The following is a 6688-nucleotide window of genomic DNA, read 5'->3' on the forward strand; positions in this document are numbered from 1 at the left end:
TGGTACCAATTGACTGTATTAGTCCATTTTCATACTGCTCATAAAGACATATCCAAGACTGGGCAATTTACAAAAAAAAAAAAAAAAAAAAAAAGATGTTTAATTAAGCTACACTTCCACATGGCTGGGGAGGCCTCACAGTCATGGCAGAAGGCAAAAAGTAGCAAGATACAACTTACATGGATGGCAGAAGGCAAAGAGAGAGAGTTTGTGCAGAACTCCTCTTTATAAAACCATCAGACCTCAAGACAGTTATTCCCTATCATGAGACAAACATGGGAAAGACTTGCCCTGAGTATTATGAACAATGTCACGTGGGTGGCTCCACCACAGGGTATTAGAAACAATATCATGGCGGGGAGTACACTGCCTGTGATACTGGGAGTAAGATCATCCTCTCCCTCCCAGATATTACAAAAAGGATCACAAGATGTTGTACACCCCCCCACACACACAGTATTGGGAATAATATCATACTCTCCCCTCCTGTACATTACAAACAATAGGACAGGGGCGTGTATACACAAAAAGTTTATGATATTGAAACTAATATCATCTCCAATCACCCCTCGATATTATGAATAGTATCACAGAAGGCTGTACACCCCTTGCGATATTGGGAGTAATATCAACGTCTCTCCCCCTGAAGTTTACAAACAATATCAGATGGGGGTGTACACCAACAGTGATATTGGAAGTAATATCATCCTCTCCCTCCTGGATATTACGAACAATATCACAGGGAGATTTACAGCATCTGCAATATTGAGAGTAATGTCATCCTCTACAACTCTGGATATTACAAAAAATATCACATTGTGGTGTACACATGGAACGATATTGTGAGTAATATCATCCTTTTCCCACCCTTCCCCCGGATATTATGAACAATATCACACAGTAGTGTACACTCCCCGTGATATTGGGCATAATATCCTCTCACCCCTGGATATTATGAACAAAATCACAGGGGTGTGTAAAGCCCCAGCGATATTGGAAGTAATACCATCCTCTCCCTCCCAGGATATTACAAACAATATCATAGGGGTGTGTACAACACCCCCCCTCCATGATATTAGGGGTAATATCATTTTCTCCCCTTCTGAATATTACAAACAATATCGCAGGGGTGTATCCCCTGCCGCAATACTGAGAGTAGTATCATCCTCTCACCCCTGGATATTACGTACAATATCACAGGGGGGTGTAAATCCCCTGCAATGTTGGGAGTAATATCATCCTCTCACCCCTGGATATTACTAACAATACCACAGGGAGGTGTAAATCCCCTGCAATGTTAGGAGTAATAACATCCTCTCTTTCCCTGAATATTACTAACAATATCACAGGGAGGTGTAATTGTCCCACGATACAAGGAGTAATATCCTCTACCCCCCTGGATATTACAAACCATATCAAACGGGGATGTTCAAACAGGATGTTAACGTTATTGAAAGTAATATCATCTCCAATCCCCCCATGTATATAAGGAACAATATCACAGGGAGTGTACACCTCCTGAGATATTGGGAGTAATATCATCTCCTCTTCCCCTGGATATTAGGAACAATATCACAGGGATGTGTACATCCCCGCAGTATGAGTAGTAATATCATCTTCTCCCCCGGATATTATGAAAAATGTCACAGGGGCATGTACACTCCCCGCGATTTTGGGAGTAATATCATCCTCCCCCCCCGCCCCCGGCCCCGGATATTACGAACATTAACACAGGGAAGTGTACACAAAAGGTATTTACGATATTTAAGCTAGTATCATCTCCAACCATCCTGGATATTACAAATAATATCACAGTAGGGTGTACACCCCCTGCGGTATTATGATTAATCTCATCCTCTCCACTCTAAATATTAAGAAAACTATTACAGTGGGGTGAACATCCCGCACGACATTGGGAGTAATGTCATCCTATTTCCCGCTGGATATTGTGAACAATGTCACAGGGGGCTGTGCACGCCCCCCGCGATACTGGAGTAATATCCTTCTCTTAAGCCCTGGATATTATGAACAATATTACAGGTTGTGGAAAGCCACTGTGATATTGCAAGTAATATCATCCTCTCCCACCATGGATATTATGGACAATATCACAGGGGGTGTACACAGAAGTTGTTTACGATATTGAAAGTAATACATCACCTCTCTCCCCCGGATATTAGGAACAATATCACAGGGGGTGTACACACAAAGCGTTCACGATATTGAAAATAATATCTTCCTCTCCCCCCACCGAATATTACGAACAATATCACTGGGGGGTTTACACACAACGTATTTACGATTTTGGAAGTAGTATAATCTCCCCTTCCCCCATGGCTATAATGAACATGGGGGCGTCTACAGCCCGGGCGATGTTAGGAGTAATATCATCCTCTCCCCTCCTGGACATTATGAACGATATCACAACTGGGGGGTGTACACTCCCCATGATATTGGGAGTAATATCGTCCTCTCTCCCTGGATATTATGAACAACATCATAACGGTGTTGTACACTCCCTGCGATATTGGGGGTAATGGCGTCTTCTCTGCCCCTGGATTTTATGAACAATATCAAAATAAGAGGTGTACATCCCCCACAATATTGGGAGTAATATTGTCATCTCACCCCCTGAATATTATGAATAATATCACAAGGGGGGTGTATACCCCCAAAGATATATATTGGGAATAATATAGTCTCCCCTCAGATATTAGGAAGAATCTCACAAGCGGGGGGACATGTAAACCCCCCGCGATATTGCTAGTAATGTCATCCTGTTTCACCCTGGATATTACGAACAATAACACTAGGAGGGGTGGACACCTCCCGCGATATTGGGAGTACTATTGTCCTCTCCCTCCTCTGGATATTGCAAACAATATCACAATATTGACCAGTGGTTTTGACAGATCATCAGCCCTTAGAGGAAACACATCTGAAGGATTAGACGCAAAGTCATTCTGGAGGAGGTATGACTGGACCTTCCGAAAAAGGACCATTAGGAAAAATAAATGCTTTCTAAGTGAATACTTATCTAAAGGCTATTAGAAGAAGGAGCTCAAAATAATTAAAATAATTCAAAACACTGACTTCAGTCAGTTACCTTTCCCAGCTTTCCCAGGGGGTCTCATGAACTGATGTCATAACTATCCATGCATGGGCTCCACAATATGAATTTCAGTTAACTGGGACTCACAGGGATACCGGCACTTCTGAGCATCCACCTTTCCAAGTAGAATAACCCAAGATTGTACCAGACATCAAGGATCAGACTAACAGCTGGTGTCGGGTGTGTTTAGCAGTCCTAATCCAACAAGAGGAGAGCAGCGGATGTTTTCCCGTATATGCATTTGTCTTTCTTGTCAGTTACATTTCTACATGAAAAATTATTTGAGGACTTTCTAAGTGCTTTCATCACAGTTAAGAAATTCTTCCATAATATGGCATTGAATCAGGCAACTTATTTACAACAAAGAAAGTAAGGCAAAGTGTGCATTCATGATCTTATCACCTGCACAGGTGCAGCTGTCTCTATAGAAAGGAGAAAACATATTCTCAGTCAAGCAAAACTGACACACAAACCCTAGGTAATTGAATTGGTATCTTATTAGATGTGGTGAAGGTTCTGACACACTAATCATGTATGATGCTATTACTTCCATCAAGGAATATACGTATCTTGAAAGTGAGCTGTGTACTCATAGTTAATTATTATGCCAACTGAGCAGCTGGAAACATTGATCTCTGTGACACCCACTGAATAAAAGGAGACTCAATGGCTGGTAGGCCCCTTTGCGAATGGGAGACAGCATAAACCTCACCTGGGTGTTCTTTTGGTTCCCTTAGTCAAAATCATGAACAAAGTTGCCAACGTTGAAAGAGGCATTTTGCAACAGTAGCCTTGGAATCTGTTCAACAAGGCCTAGCCCAGTCACTTACTTAAGATGTTTATAGACTGCTAACCCGATGGAAGTCCAGGTATCCACAACCTCTCTGCATACTCAGTGGAGCATATGGCCACAGACAATTGTCACTGAGTGCACCAGCCTCTCAATTTTAGGTCACATAAGTTGCCTGAAGCAGCCAACAAATGTGCTTCTATTGAATGGCAACTCCTTGCTTGCTCTTAGGCACTGATGGAGACTGAATATATTAAGGCTTCAGCACCATGTGTGACTGTGACACTGCTCCCTTAGATGTCCATTCTCACTTGGATACTTACAAACACCATTAGTAAAAGTGAACAATCTGAACACAGCCACCATGTTATCACATGGAAATGGCACATTCTTGATCAGGTTTACTAATTGGATGCTGGGACTACTTAGCTAATCCTTGAGAGCAATTTATGTCGTATTTTTGGATACCCCATGAGACTTCTCACTCGCAAAGGAGCATCTTTTGCTGTCCAAGCAATCTGATAATAGGCACCCTCTCATGGAACACGATGAATTTTCCATGCACCCTGCATCCACAGGCCAATGAATCTAGTGAATGGTAGATCAGTGGACTCATCCAGCAACATCTAGAAAGCACATCTAGAAAGTCTGTTAATGGGGTGGTACCCCATCTGACTAGAGAAATATGGACATTAAAGATCATACTCCAGAAAAAGGGAAATAGTACATGCTGAGAAACACAGAGATGGGTGGAAGTGAAGGTACACCAGGTAGACATTTTATTAGTCTGGACCTGTGAAAGCCATTTCAGTGTTCCTAGCCATTTTTTCCTTCTTTTCCTTTAGAATGTATGCCCTAGGGTGCTTTGCTATTCAGGCCCTTACAATACCCCAGACAGGCACCCTAACTCTAGTATGAGGATTATGTTTCCTCTGGGTGTTCCTTTATACGAGATCCCACAATGATGCATAACAAGACTAAGAAATATGAGGAAGCAAGGGACCCTTTTCTGGTGCCAGGGACATCTTATCCTTCCTTTAGTATTGGTGGTATCATGAAATATGTCAAGTTTTTACAGGGCATAATCTCCCTTCCTGGAGTGGACAATCAGGACTGAAATGTCTGGCTCAAGTGACAAAGGCAATGGATTGTTCACAGAGCAAGGACAGCCAGACTGGGTTCCTACACCAACACAGCTCAATCCTTCTAGATCGGTATGGGACACCTGAGACCCTGAGATGGGTGAGAGATGATGCACTAACCTGTCAGGCTGCATTTTCGCAAGGATGAGGCAGCAAAGGCCTAGAAGCATAACGTCTTTGTTAGCTTATTTTACGTCACCAAGGGTAATCTTTCCAAATAGTGAATCTTCCTTTTTTGACCTCATTCTGTCATTAACAAGAGGTTCCCTTTCATTCTACCAAGGGTGAATTACACCAACATTCCTAATACTACGGTGTACATCAAAAGTACCCCAGCACTGGCCCACGAAGTCAGGATCTGACACCTACCACATGGGAGGAAACTAGAGGTCCCCTGTTTAACTTAATTGCCTCTGTCAAATGTCATGACCACAATTAAAAAAGCATTGGTGGACTAGTATTTTGATGCACCATATTTTTTTGATTGCATGGATGAGAAATGTCCCAATGGCAATGACAAAACAAGGACTGGACTAATGCTACCCTCTGTCTACAGACAATATTGTATGAGCAAACTTTGCTCATGCAACTCTGCCATCAGTGAGACTTGGCTAATGAACACACCGATACCAGCATAACCATGACTGGGTGATTGAACAAAAATGGGAGAAAGGGGGCTGTATGTACCCAAGGGCTACATTTTTCTTTGTGAATGGTCTGGGAGTGACCAAAATGCAGGATGTTGATGCCATCTCTGGATGATTATGGGATGGTGAGGTTCTGCATGTTGCGAATGCTGGAGTTGTCTCTGGATATTACTCCTTACAATTAGGTGAATCATTGAGCCTGCAGCCCAAAGCTGTACCTCAGACTTACAAAGGATCTTCCAGAAGGTATAACAGATGATAGCTTTATGTCTTCTATGATATTTTTGGTACTACATATAGGAGTCGGTGCTCATGAAAAAAAAGCGAAATGATAAGTAACTTGTCCCTGACTGTGGCAGATATTGCTCCTCCTCTATAGACACTGCCTTGGTAGCCCAGCAGACATCCCTTAAGTCCTTCAGGAAGGATGTTTAAGATAACGGTGTTGCTCTAGACTTTTAAAAATCCCAACTGGGAGGATTGTATACAATTTCCAACACCTCCAGCTGTACCTGCATAAACACCTCAGCTATCCTAGAAATTCAAGTAGAGGAGATCTGGAAACAGGCTCAGAATTGCAGAAAATGGGACCACCTGATGGATTCTTCTTCCACCCTTTTAGCTAATTCTTCTGTCCATCATGGGATCCTGGGCAACATAACTGCTTCAGGTGGGTCTGATCATCCTGCCTCTGGTAGTATTTTTCATTGACCCAGTGAAATGCATTCTGACTCTGGCTCAATGATGTTGTTTTGAGATTGTGTTAGTCAAGGTGCTTCATCAGTCTGGAAAGGCACACCTTCACCTCCAGTTCAGGGTGGTTGGTGGGCATATAAAATGGAATAACTGTCTAAGGTGGATGTCTGGGTTGGGAGATGACTTCACTACAGTCCTCCGATGGTCCTGGACTCACTTAGTTTTCCCTACTCTCTTTCTTACACTTCTCGAGAATAATTGTAGAATGTGCTGGAAATGTAGTATTCTGAAATAGTGAGGG

The sequence above is a fragment of the Trachypithecus francoisi genome, unplaced genomic scaffold (genome assembly GCF_009764315.1).
Source record: "Trachypithecus francoisi isolate TF-2019V2 unplaced genomic scaffold, Tfra_2.0 Contig00477, whole genome shotgun sequence".
Lineage (NCBI taxonomy): Eukaryota > Metazoa > Chordata > Mammalia > Primates > Cercopithecidae > Trachypithecus > Trachypithecus francoisi.